Below are 12831 nucleotides of genomic sequence, written 5' to 3'. Positions count from 1 at the left end.
ATTCCATTAATCGTGACTGCTGTGCTCCCCCTCATAGATCCCCACTTACCAGAAGTCGTCACCCCCCAGGGGGCAAAAAGCGGATGGTGGTGGTACCTTTCCGGTGGTTGTTGCACGATCCCGTCTATAGGGTCCCCAGCGGTCTCCTTAGGTCCCGGGGTGTAGGAATTCCCAAGGTCTGTATCCGGTGCCAATGATGGTGTCACTCAGAGGGGTAGGAAAAAGGAAAAAACCCACATAGTGTAGTAGTTTTAAGTTTTGAAAAGAACGATTTTATTGTGAAAAAATCAGTCCTCTACTGTAGGTCCCTGCAATGGGTATCCTACACGGGACTATGCAAAACAGTTAAAACCAAGATAAAAAAAGGAAAAATAAAAACAAAAACGAACAAGAAATGTGTAATGCCCGCACGTTTGGCTGCCAATGTCTCGCTTGGCTGAAGGTTCAAAAATGCCGCCGTCGCCGTATAATTTCCTCCGTCGGCGTGTAGCTGAAGGCTGGCAATGAACAGCTGTGCGAGTTGGCCCGTTGCCCAGAAAGCCGTGCAGGCGTACGTACGTACAGACTTGCTAATAGATCACCTGACGCGTTTCGTCATGTGACTTTTTCTTGTTCGTTTTTGTTTTTATTTTTCCTTTTTTTATCTTGGTTTTAACTGTTTTGCATAGTCCCGTGTAGGATACCCATTGCAGGGACCTACAGTAGAGGACTGATTTTTTCACAATAAAATAGTTTTTTTCAAAACTTAAAACTACTACACTATGTGGGGTTTTTCCTTTTTCCTACCCCTAGTGACACCATCATTGGCACCGGATACAGACCTCGGGAATTCCTACATCCCGGGACCTAAGGAGACCGCTGGGGACCCTATAGACGGGATTGTGTAACAACCACCGGAAAGGTACCACCACCATCCGCTTTTTGCCCCCTGGGGGGTGACGACTTCTGGTAAGTGGGGATCTATGAGGGGGAGCACAGCAGTCACGATTAATGGAATACAGCAGATCGGCACTTAAAAGTCACTTATCTTTTTGAATCACATTGGAATCACTTTACCTGATTGGATTTGACACAACGGTTTTTGAAACAATGTCACAGCTATAAGGTTGTCTCCGGAGAGCTATTTTCTGGACTTGTGGTACAAGCTTGTATTTTATTGACAGTTTTTGTTATCTTATATCTTATTTTTTGGAAGTTTGGCAACAACCACATTTTTTTGCACTTTACATATTGTCCTTTGCACAGGATTATGTCCTTCTAAGTAGGATTATAGTTACAATATTCCATTCTATAGCCTGCTGGGGTAGTCGATCATTGTGGATTACACTAGGAGGAAATTAATTGCTTTTTTCTGTTTTTTTGGGTTACGTTTTTGGGGTCTTATTAACCCCATTTTTGCACTTACTTGCACTAGAGTATATTGATACAGGTCTACTGACTATTTTGCTGACACTCACAGTGCACATATCTGTTCGCCTGCACAGTACCCTTATTTTTAATTTTTTTATACAGTTTTTTTTGTGTGTTTATACATTGGATTAGTGATACGTACACTCCATAGGAAATTGGATCTCACACATGTGACACGTCTACCCACAGCAATATACATCTCTCCTTTCAACTGCCATCCATGTGGCACAACCTCACTGGCATTATAAACGGGCAGTCTGCAGGTTCCGCTTAGCCCATTGGGGGCATTAATAAGGAGACCAGAGGGGGATTCATTCCATTGGATCCACCCTTCATTCCAGACTACCCTACACCTGTTTACATACAGGAATTTAGATTACCAGCTGGTGATCTAGCCCATTTTGCAGCGCCATCATCCCCTTTCTTTTCTTTTATACCTATTATTGCTTTCTCTTTTGAGAGCTCTTGGGGAGGCAGCAGCTCCATTCTATCCTAAGCGCGGATTCTTTAAAATATTCTGATTTAAGTGCCCGGGGTCTGTCCGACTCGGTCATCTCAACAATGCTGAGGGCACGGTAGTCTTCTTCCGGAGGATCTACCGTCGCACCTACAGGCCTACATCTCTTGGTGTGAAGGGATGGAGTGACGTACTCGGTGTCCAGGGTCCTGCTGTTTTTTTACAGCTTGGAGTGGATCTAAAAATTGCTTAAAGCACCGTTTAGGGGCAGATTTCAGCCTTGGCTGTGTTCTTTCAGTGGCCTTTTTGCGGCCCGTTCCCTGGTGGGGTCCCTTTTTGTGTGCAGGGGGTTTGTCATATACTTTCCCCTCTTGGCCCATCTCTTCCCCCATGAGTTTTGACTCTGGTGCTCTTGGTTCTTCAGGAACCTTCCTTTTGGAAACATCAGAGAGATTTTCTCTTGACACTATCTCAGAAGGTGGCCCCTTTAGTGGCCTTTACCTCTGTTAGAGGGGTTTCTGAGTTGGCGGTCTTGTCTTGCAAGCCGCCATGCTTGATCCTCCATAAGGATTAGGTGGTGGTGCGCCCGCGACCTTCCCTTCTTCCGAAGGTGGTTTCGGCCTTTCGCCGGAATAAGGACATTGTTCTTCCATTTTTCTGTCCTCGGCCGGCGCATCCTACGGAGGTTGCCTTTCATACTTTAGGCGTGGTACGCGCTTTGCAGGTGTACCAGCCTGCTGCAGCTCCGTTTCGGAGATCTGACTCTTTTGTGTCGGTGTCTGGTCCACAAAAGGGCCTGGCGGTCTCGTTGATCACCATTTCTCGGTGGATCAGGCAGGCTGTCATACAGGCCTATGCTCTTAAGGGGCTCGCCCCCCTTTACGGTCACGGCACTTTCGACCATTAAATAGGTGCTTTTTTTTTTTTTTTCTGACTTCATGCGTCGGTCTCACAGGTGTGTGAGGAGGCGACTTGCTTGTCCGATTACGCTTTTTCCAGAATTTACATGGTTGCTGTGAGTGCATCTTCTGATGCTTCTTTCGGCTGCTAGTGAAGTTACCTGTGAGGAGTGGAGAAGGTGATCCAGTGGGTCTATCAGGAATGGCACAGTGGAGCCGCGTAGGCTGCCGCATGGTCAGTGTCCTCTTCTTTTTTTTTTTTGCCGTTTCAAGAGATCCCCATGTTACAGGGCTTATCTATCCCCAACATGTGGACTGTGCTGGGGGCGCAGAGTGATGGGGCAGCTTCTAGCTCCAAGTCGGACGGCGGACATTTTGGTACACCCAGACGCCAGGAAGTAAAGCCACAGCTAGGGTATCTGAAGGATAAACAGGCGTGCTGTGCCAGAGGGCGGCGTCAGATCCACAACGCCGCCCCAGATTCACCACACCTCCTTAAATAGGGGCCTGAATAAAAAATGGCGCCGAATGCTTCCAAGCACATGGAGATACAGGGTGCTTGCTTCGGCAGCACATATACTAAAATTGGAACGATGCAGAGAAGATTTGCATGACCCATGCACAAGGATGACACGCAAATTCGTGAAGCGTTCCATATTTTTATCCATGGAAGCAGGTCCGGAGGCGCCATCGGTTGATGCAGGCTCGAAGGTAAGAAAATAGGGGGCAGTCTGCTCCTTCCTTTTTCTTATCCCCCTGTTGTGGGGGCACAGGGGGCGTTATGTTTTTTCCAGAGCCGGTTTATTGTGTATGCTTAGCGTGGACAGGTGTCACGCATACTAGCATAGGCTCTGGTGGTGGGTACTTTTTAAAACCATTCTTAGATTAGAATTTTTTGATATTCACAGGGTGTTTTGGTTAACGGTTGTTTACTTCAGTGGAAGTAATGTTCTGGGGCTTGGCATTTTCCGGACAAAGCCCAGAGATAACAAAACAGACGCCCAGAAAAAGGTGCCCGATGTGCGCCAAGAAAATGCCTTACGGGGGGGGGGGAAGAAAAGTGCATATCGGGACTGTATAGTTTGGTAGCAGACACTGACTAGGGCTACAAACTCCATGCACTATTCCACACTCCTTGACCTTTCAAGGCTACAGAGAGATGGTGGAAGACATTTTTTCCTGCGCTGGTAAGTCACCAGGAAGGAGTATGTAAGCAGGAAAGCAGGTCTGGGTCACCTGCAGACTCTGGCCCTAAGGTAAGAAAGAAGCAATGGGGGTTTCCTCTTTTCTTGCTCCCTGGTGAAGGGGCACCGAGAGTTTTGAGATTATTCTCTGTACTATCCACAGATAGGGCTTGTCTGGGGAGTCTGGCTTTGTGTGTATCCCCAATTTTTTTCCTACTAGTGTGGGGCTTCATTTTGGTCTCTCTATGTGGAATGGGTGCTGGTCAGAGGGGGATCATCTGCATCTTTTCTCTCTTGGTAAAAGGCTCATTCCGCCTTGTGCCCTCTCCCTCTTAGACAGAGGATGGGAGCAAAAGGGGAGTCACCTAAGGGACAGATGCACAGCCTGCAAGTACAAGTTATCTACTACCTGGATACCAGCTCCAGTGCTGCAATGCTCTTTGGAGGGATTCCTAAAGAGCATTGGGGGGAAAAAATAAATGACAAACCTTTTTTTTTCTTGATTTTTCATAAAGGCTTCTTCTCCGCCGGAGGAGAAGCAGCTATCCACATGAGTGCGGAGGCTCAAGGGGAGCCCTCCCTTATGCACGTTTGGTCAAACACCATATCCTCTGTTACTGGCTGAAAACCTGTACCTCCTACAAAACACAGGGTGAATGTGCTTTGTATTCCTGTCCACCATTAACCACTTAACCACTTCCATACAGGGCACTTACGTACCTTCCCGCCCAAGCCAATTTTCAGCTTTCAGCACTGTCGCACTTTGAATGGCAATTGCGCGGTCATGCTACACTGTAGCCAAACAAAATTGGCGTCCTTTTTTACCCACAAATAGAGCTTTCTTTTGGTGGTATTTGATCACCTCTGCGATTATTTTTTTTTTGCGCAACAACTAAAAAAAGACCGAAAATTTTGAAAAAAAATAAGTTTTTATTTTTTTCTGTAATTTTTTTGTAAATAAGTAAGTTTTCTCTTTCAATTACGGGCACTGATATGGTGGCACTGATGGGCACAGATGAGATGGCACTGATGGACATCGACGAGGTAGTACTGATGGGCACAGATGAGGTGGCACTGATTGGCGGCGCTGGTATGCGGCACTCATGGGCACACATAGGCGGCACTCATGGGCACACATAGGCGGCACTGATGGGCACTCATGGGCGGCACTGATGGGCACTCATGGGCGGCACTGGGCACTCATGGGCGGCACAGATGGGCACTGTGGGGTGGCACTTATGGGTGGCACTGATGGACACTGTGGGGTGGCACTGATGGACACTGTGGGGCGGCACTGATTTACTTGTTGCCAGTCAGTGCCCATTTGTGGGCACTGATTGGCATATTTTTTTTTTTTTTGCATCTTTTTTTTTTTTTTTTCCCCAGACTTTTTTTTTTTTTTTTGACTTTTTTTTGCCCCATTTTTTTTTGTTTTGCCTTTCCCTGGTGGTCATCCCTGGTGGTCCATGTGGCGATCCGAGGGGGGGCTGCGCTGATAAACAATCAGCGCGACCCCCCCTGTCAGGAGAGCCGCCGATCGGCTCTCCTCTACTCGCGTCTGTCAGACGCGAGTGAGGAAGAGCCATCAACGGCTCTTCCTGTTTACATCGTGATCAGCCGTGGTTGGACACGGCTGATCACGTGGTAAAAAGTCTCTGTGAGAGACTCTTTACCGAGATCGGTGTTGCGGGGTGTCAGACTGACACCCCGCAACAACGATCGCCGCGATGCGCGCCCCCGGGGGCGCGCAGCGGCTCAGAATCCTGAGGACGTCATATGACGTCCAGTCAGGATTCTACAACCACTTTGCCGACGTCAATCTGCAAGTGGTTAAGGACCGCCTCCTGTAAATATACATCAGCAGAATGGCACAGCTGGGCAGATGCAAGTACCGGCACGTCCTGTACATCTACCCAGCCGTGGGTCACAGGCCCGCGACCCGGTCCGAAGCTCCGGGACCCGCAAACCCGATCGCCGCTGGGGTCCCGCGATCGGTACCGCTTCACTGTGACGGCTGCATCGATCGTGTCATCACCTTTATAGGGAGACACAATCGATGAGGTCACTCCTACAGCCACACACCCCTACAGTTGTAAACACACACTAGGTGAAACATAACCCCTTCAGCGGCCCCTGTGGTTAACTCCCAAATTGCAACTGTCATTTCCACAATAAACAATGCATTTTAAATGCATTTTTTTGCTGTGAAAATGACAATAGTCCCAGAAATGTGTCAAAATTGTCCGAAGTGTCTGCCATATTGTCCCAGTCACGAAAAAAAATTGCTGATCGCTGCCATTAGTAGTAAAAAAAATAATAAAAATGCAATAAAACTGTCCCCTATTTTGTAAACGCTATAAATTTTGCGCAAACCAACCGATAAACGCTTATTGCGATTTATTTATTTTTTTTTAACCAAAAATATGTAGAAGAATACGTATCGGCCTAAACTGAGGAAAAAAACTTTTTTTTTATATATATATTTTTGGGGGATATTTATTATAGCAAAAAGTAAAAAATATAGAATTTTTTTCAAAATTGTCGCTCTATTTTTGTTCATAGCGCAAAAAATAGAAACCGCAGAGGTGATCAAATACCACCAAAAGAAAGCTCTATTTGTGGGAAAAAAAGGACGCCAATTTTGTTTGGGAGCCACGTCTCACGACTGCGCAATTGTCAGTTAAAGCGACGCAGTGCCGAATCGCAAAAAAGGGACCTGGTCCTTTACCTGCATTTTGGTCCGGCGCTTAAGTGGTTAATGTGGTCATTTGGAGGCAGAGGCCCTAAACAGTTAAGTGTTCAGCTCTCCTGGGCGTCACCTCCAAGCAAGGTTTGCATGAACAAACCTGTGTTTAATGATTGATTGTTAATACCTGCAGGTGTTGGCCTTCTGATTGCTCCTACAGCACACTTCAGGGCTTATTTAACAGTGTCAGAAACTTCATTTTATCACTAGACTTGGACAGGTCTGTCTCCAACCTAAGGCCCCCCTGGCGTTTTTCATGCGGTACAGCGCTAAAAATAGCGCTGCTATACCGCATGAAAAATCATGCCCTGCACTGTTCAATGTGAAAGCCCGAAGGCTTTCACATTGAAGCGGTGCGCTAGCAGGAGCGCACCAAAAGTCCTGCTAGCCGCATCTTTACCGCGGTATAGGAGCGGTGTGTTCACCGCTCCTATACCGCGCCTTCCCATTGAAATCAATGGGAAAGCGCGGTATTAACCCTTTTTCGGCCGCTAGTGGGGGTTAAAACCTCACCGCTAGCGCCCGAATATCGCGGTAAATACGACGGTATAGCCGCGCTACAAATAACGCGGCAATACCGTCACCGCGGCTCCACTCTGCAATGTGAAAGCAGCCTAAGTGTGGGCTATCTAAAGCAAAGATAAGTGTACAGCGATCTCTCCTTATGCGATTAAGCATCTTTATGTGATCAAGCATTTTTATGCGACAATGTAAAAATCATGTATATTTACATAAACATGCATCTTTAAGTGACCATGTATCCTTAAGTGATCCTGTCACCTTATGCGATCACGCGTTTTTATGTGATCGACAATAAACATGTTTTGTTTTTTGTTTTTACGCATACATGTCCAAACATACGTTTTGTACACCCATGATCATGTATTTTTATGTGAACTGGTAAAAACGGTTATTTCTCTTCCGTTCATGGACGGACACAGCAGCCTTTGACCTTAGGGTATATATTCCTTTCTTTCCAGGAGAGATTAGGCAGAAAACAGCACTTTAAGTATTAAAAACACTTTCCTCAGTACAGCTCCTCCCAGGGGGCGTGGTCCCCTGGGTATAACCCACACTCTGCCTCAGCAGCTCCATTTTTTTTCTGCCTAACGTCAGGAGTCCATGTACTCTGTAATTTTTTTGCAATTTTTTTTTTCTCTTTTGTTTTGTTCCTGCATTTTTGAATCCTGAGATTCTACTATCAACTGCCGACTGGGTGACAGGCTGGGTCTTGACTCTTGTAGTCCCCCCATGTTCGGCCATCGAGTGTGTGCCGATCCTCAGCTCAGCTCTAGTTCGTCCACGACATGCCCCGTTGCTCCAGGGGTGGCCGGGGAACTACGGTTCCAGGGCACACACATGACCGGTCTCTATGGCCTTGTCACAGTGTGTCTGGCCGACAGCCATGCCGTTTAGCGGACGTTGGTTCTGTCCGGAATGCCTCCAGCCGGTGGTCGCAGGACGGGTAAGTAGGCCCCCTGGTAGTTCTATCACTACCAGGACCGTGTGCTGTGAGGTGCTATGGTTTTTTGCGTTTGGGGGGTTGCTGTATGTGCTGGCCGTGTTTTTTGCTGTGTCACTGTGTTTTTTAAACTGTGTATGGCCGCCATTTTGCCGCGGACGCGGTTTAGTTTGGCGGACATTTTCTTGTAGCCACATGGTGTGTTTTTTTTTACCTCAGACGGCGGCCATCTTGGAAAAGTCTTGGCCTCTAGTGCCTGAAATAGCGCAGCAAAAGCCCGCAAATCACTTCCTGAGGGACAGCGCAGCCAGCACTTCTCAGCGCTTCAGCTCACACTGCAACCGGGTGGGGTGGTGAGTTCCCTGGGGGTCCCCTGCCTTCTGTTTTGCAGCCGGGAGGTGACCAGTGGGTTTTTTCTGCCTTGCAGTGCTGGGGAGGCATAACAGTGGGGCACCATGGAGCCTAAACCCGAAGCTTCTACCCCAGCAATGCTTGAGTTAACCCTTAATGCCCCTGTCGCCTCTGTAGAGGCTATGACGGCAGTCCTTGAGGCGTTTCTCGCCAGAATTGAAGCGACAAGTGGCCAGAAGGGGGGTAAAAAGCACCCCCTCCCTGAGCCTGCTTCTGGGGATGTCTCTGACACAGAATCAAACCCTGCCATTGCGTCTGGCTCTGGTTCGGTCATGTCAATGATGCGTTTTTTTTTTCAAAAAGTATTTATTGAGTTTTCAAGAAATACAACAAGAATGTGAACGATGCAATAGAGGTAAATATATCAAAAGGGGGGTGCAGCCCCAGAGATGCCAATGACATTTGGGTAACATAGAAAAAATACATGTAATCACAACCGAGACAATGATCAGTATTAACCGGGTAAATAGCAAGGTTGAGGCGAGGTCCCTGTTCACATGCCCCCAGAACAGGTGCGGAGTGCCAAGGAGGATACCCGCCTCCACATGGATGGGAATCAGAACTGGTGGGATCTGGAAGGCAAATATATGACCAAAGTGAACCTGGTGGGTGATAAGATACAAACAGCTATTAGTGACATTGCATCATTGTGGTGAAACAATAAGCAGGAGCAGAAAAGAAAACCAAACTAAATTAAAAGTAGGGGGGGGGAGGGCGGGGGGGGCACCATAATAAAAGCAGTACTCAGTAGGGCATGTAGGGGGGGGGTGTGTGACCTCCAGAGTAACGGCAGCAGCTCAGTTCAGCTGGGAGCGGTGGAATGTGCAGATGGTGATAAGTCCCCACCTGGGAACACAGGTGGAGGGGACCTAAAGTACGAGAAAGAGAATTGGTCGAAGGTGTTAAGGTCGTCTTGAGAGAGTGTTGCTGTCATAAAAGGTTACCAGGTTGAGAGAAAACGGTGCTTTGCTGAAGCTCGTTGAAAATCCGTGGTGGCTCGTTCCTTGTAGAGGAGGAGAAGAAGATCTCGTAGAATCTGAGTGATGGAGGGGGGTTGAGAAGAGATCCAATTTCTGAGGATCGCCCGTCGTGCAACGAGGAAGCAGAGTAGCGGCCAGTTCTTGGACGACTGTGGAAGGGGCGAAGATGCATTGGAGGGGGGGGTGGCCCCCTGAGATCTCTGAAGTAGCAAGGGGTCCCAGTATCCATATATGAGAAGGAAGGGATCTTTAGGTAGCTTCAGTAGGGTGATTGGAAAGACATAGGCCAAAACTTGGTCCCAGAACGTTGAAATGAATGAGCATGACCAGAACCGGTGTGTCAGGGAAGGTTTCGGGAGGTGGCACAGGGGGCAGGAGGCTCCGCCTGTGTCCTTCGATGAGCGTAGAAAAGGGATGTGAGCCCGGTGGAGTATTTTTAGCTGGGTTTCCTTCCAAATTTCGTTGGGGGTTATCCGCTGGACTGTATTGAAACCGTGTAGCAGTTTAGGTATCAAGTCCTCGTCAGGGAAGTCTTTGCCCCAATTTGCAGCTGATGAGGTTGATAAGGAAGGTAGGGCTTAAAGGAGCAGAGGTTTGTAAATGTCCGAAATCTTATAGGAGCCCTCCAGAAGCAGCCGTTCAGTGAAAGAGGGGGAGAAATGCTTCGATGTCTCATTGCAAGAGAGCCGTAGGTAGTTGACGCATTGCCAATAATGGAAGACATGGGACTTAGGTAGTTCAAAAGCCTTGGCAGTTTTTGCAAAAGACAGAGGACGGCCAGTTGCAGTGTCACATAGAGATGAGAAAAGTAAGTCCCTTATCTTGCCATACTTTGAAAGGTTTGTGATCCAGTCCCGCAGGGAAACTGGGGTTGCCTTGGATAGGAAGATGGCGTGATATGAAAGGGGATAGACCAAGGAGTTTGCGGGTTTCCCTCCAGGCGATGACCGTATCTCTGAGTAGCAGATTATGCTGGAGCATGGGGGTGACTGATTTCCATTTGCAGTGGAGGGCCACAAGGGGGTCCGTGCGCGCTGGTGTGCTGCACCCTCAATGTGTGTGTCCAAACAGCCTCTACGCGTTTCGCTAGTTGCGTCCCCTGACGACGCAACTAGTGAAACGCGTAGAGGCTGTTTGGACACACATTGAGGGTGCAGCACACCAGCGCGCACGGACCCCTTGTAGCAATACATGCGGAGCACAGCGGGGCAAGCACACCTCTTAGGACGCCACTTAAATGCTGGTCAGCGGCTTTTAACGGTTGACACTGCCAAAGACACTCAGTGCCGGTCAGAGGCACTTTATATTGTAAGTGTTATATTTTTTTACCTTTTTTAAATAAATACATATTTTAATATACTACACCATGATGAGCCCCTTGTTTTTGAGGAATTGATGACACATTGTAAAAGGGAAAAGGAGGCAACACCCACTGACCGACAAAGAAAAGACACCACTTTGGAGCCTAAGGCCCCATGCACACGAGACGCTGCTAAACTCGAGTTCAGAGGCATTTGGGCATTTTTTTCAACTGCCCCTGAACACATTTAATGTTATCCTATGTGTTCATGCACACAATCACGTTTTTTGGCGTTTCAAAGCAGTTGGGTTTAGGGCCGTTTTTCCAAACCCAAAATTTTGGGTTCAGACGCTTTCAGCTTTTGCGTTTTAGACGCAAATCGCGGCAAATCGCGGCAAAACGCGGTACCGGCGTTTTGCCGCGATTTCGTTTATAGGCGTTTTTAAAGGTGACCTATTTTTTTACATTAGAAATCTCAAAAATGATGGCAAATGATGAAAAACCATTAAAAAAAACATAAAAAATGTAATTGCTTGCATTGCATTGTGGACAATCCACAACTTGTGGCAGGTGACGTGGCCAGTGGACAATCCACAACTTGTGGCAGGTGACATGGCCAGGTGACGTGGCAAGTGGACAACCCACAACTTGTTGTAGGTGACGTGGCCAGGTGATGTGGCAGGTGACGTGGCCAGGTGACGTGGCCAGTGGACAATCCACAACTTGTGGCAGGTAACATGGCCAGGTGACGTGGCAAGTGTACAATCCACAACTTGTGGTAGGTGACGTGGCCAGGTGACGTGGCAGGTGATGTGGCCAGGTGACGTGGCAGGTGACGTAGCCAGGTGACATGGCAAGTGGACAATCCACAACTTGTGGCAAGTAACGTGGCCAGGTGACATGGCAGGTGACGTGGCTTGGTGATGTGGCCAGTGGACAATCCACAACTTGTGGCAGGTGACGTGGCCAGTTGACGTGGCAGGTGATGTGGCCAGTGGACAATCCACAACTTGTGGCAGGTGGCGTGGCCAGGTGACGTGGCAAGTGGACAATTCACAACTTGGCAGGTGACGTGGCCAGTTGATGTGGCAGGTGACGTGGCCAGTGGACAATCCACAACTTGTGGCAGGTGACGTGGCCAGGTGACGTGGCAGGTGATGTGGCCAGGTGACGTGGCAGGTGACGTGGCCAGGTGACATGGCAGGTGGACAATCCACAACTTGTGGCAGGTGACGTGGCCAGGTGACATGGCAGGTGACGTGGCAGGTGGCGTGGCCAGTGGACAATCCACAACTTGTGGCAGGTGGCGTGGCCAGGTGACGTGGCAAGTGGACAATCCACAACTTGTGGCAGGTGACGTGGCCAGGTGACATGGCAGGTGACGTGGCAGGTGGCGTGGCAAGTGGACAATCCACAACTTGTGGCAGGTGGCGTGGCCAGGTGACCTGGCAAGTGGACAATTCACAACTTGGCAGGTGACGTGGCCAGTTGATGTGGCAGGTGACGTGGCCAGTGGACAATCCACAACTTGTGGCAGGTGACGTGGCAGGTGATGTGGCCAGGTGACGTGGCAGGTGACCTGGCCAGGTGACATGGCAGGTGGACAATCCACAACTTGTGGCAGGTGACGTGGCCAGGTGACATGGCAGGTGACGTGGCAGGTGGCGTGGCCAGAGGACAATCCACAACTTGTGGCAGGTGGCGTGGCCAGGTGACGTGGCAAGTGAACAATCCACAACTTGTGGCAGGTGACGTGGCCAGGTGACATGGCAGGTGACGTGGCAGGTGGCGTGGCCAGTGGACAATCCACAACTTGTGGCAGGTGGCGTGGCCAGGTGACGTGGCAAGTGGACAATTCACAACTTGGCAGGTGACGTGGCCAGTTGATGTGGCAGGTGACGTGGCCAGTGGACAATCCACAACTTGTGGCAGGTGACGTGGCCAGTTGACGTGGCAGGTGGCGTGGCCAGTGGACAATCCAC

The 12831-nt window shown here is 48.9% G+C and overlaps 1 protein-coding gene and 1 non-coding gene across 3 annotated transcripts in view; both read left to right on the top strand.

The window, feature by feature from the left end:
• Nucleotides 1–12831, top strand: part of SH3GL1 (SH3 domain containing GRB2 like 1, endophilin A2) — a 305491-nt gene that overhangs the window by 74756 nt on the left and 217904 nt on the right. The gene's annotated exons all lie outside the window — the stretch shown is intronic.
• Nucleotides 3322–3428, top strand: LOC120925367. The gene has a single exon (XR_005746649.1). It is a non-coding gene; the product is annotated as a U6 spliceosomal RNA (small nuclear RNA).

The sequence above is a fragment of the Rana temporaria genome, chromosome 1 (genome assembly GCF_905171775.1).
Source record: "Rana temporaria chromosome 1, aRanTem1.1, whole genome shotgun sequence".
Classification (NCBI taxonomy): domain Eukaryota; kingdom Metazoa; phylum Chordata; class Amphibia; order Anura; family Ranidae; genus Rana; species Rana temporaria.
The sequence above is the reverse complement of the archived record's forward strand: the minus strand, read 5'-3'. Positions and strand labels throughout refer to the sequence as shown.